Source organism: Penaeus monodon, chromosome 23, assembly GCF_015228065.2.
Source record: "Penaeus monodon isolate SGIC_2016 chromosome 23, NSTDA_Pmon_1, whole genome shotgun sequence".
NCBI lineage: Eukaryota > Metazoa > Arthropoda > Malacostraca > Decapoda > Penaeidae > Penaeus > Penaeus monodon.
Window position 1 is genome coordinate 2,276,447 of NC_051408.1, and position 1,171 is coordinate 2,277,617.

Consider the following 1,171-nt stretch of genomic DNA (forward strand, 5'->3'; position numbering starts at 1 on the left):
ATTCATCCCCTAACCCTAAGCTCCTCCCCTACAGGACCCCCTAAGCCCCTCCCTTATGGGGTCCCCCTTAGCCCCTCCCCTATAGAACCTCCCCTAGGCCCCTCCCATACAGAACCCACCTAGGCCCCTCCCATATAGGACCCCCCCCCCTAAAACCTTCCCCTATGGGATCCCCCCTAAGCCCCTCCCCCATTGGACCCCCCTCCCCGTCAGCCCCGCCCACTAAGGGAGGGTCTCTCTCCCCTTCCCCCTCCCCCTGTAACAGGTTTCTCTTGAGCGGTTGCCAAGTCCCTTTTATTGATTTACCTTTTTTTCGGAAATCAAGGTCAAGTGTCTTTGGAAACGGTATTCTTGTGAGACAAAAAATAAATAATTCCAGCGTGTTATATTATGAATCGACATGATGATTAGTATTTTCTTCTGTTTATTTTTAGTTTTGAAATGTTTTATGAAGAAATAAATCGTCACTGGCAACTTACCATCAGCTGACGGAGCCACGCCTTCGAGTGCATGCCTTTTGACTCCAGCATTAAACGTTTCGTAACGAGGTTAAAGAAGAATGAAAAATAACCAAAAACGAAAAAAAATAAAGATGAGTACATACCTCTTTTTTCCTCCGTAAATCTATTCCAGTCGTTTCAGGTGAGTTGCAATAACCTAGACGTTATATATAAAGCCGAGAGCGCCCCTTTGACGTAATATCACGTGGATTTCGGCTGATTTTATCAAGGTCAAGTTGTCGCGAAGCCAGCTGATTTATCTCTCATAACTGCAATCTTCTTAAATGCTTTTAGGTACGTGATTAAACGTAAAGATGTTAAGCCCTTGAGAAGATGTGTACTCACTCACGGAGACTTAAAACACGTCGACTGCGATGGAGGGCAGCGGCGAGACTGAAAAAGTTCACGGGAAGTATAAGGTCAGGTCAAGTTAGGCTGCCAGGTGGGACTCGTGCTGGGTGACCAGGAGAGGGAAATTATATAGGGAGAAAGGAAGTGATCGATCAGAGACAAAGCCACTAATTATACCAGGGTTGTGTGTGCTGTGGGGGTGGGGATCTTTTACGTTTGGGAAGATCATGAAAAAATACAGCAGGATATGTTTTTATATTCATTTCTGCATGTTTTACTTTCATTCGCTTCCTCTTCATTCTGAACAGTGTTGGGTAATC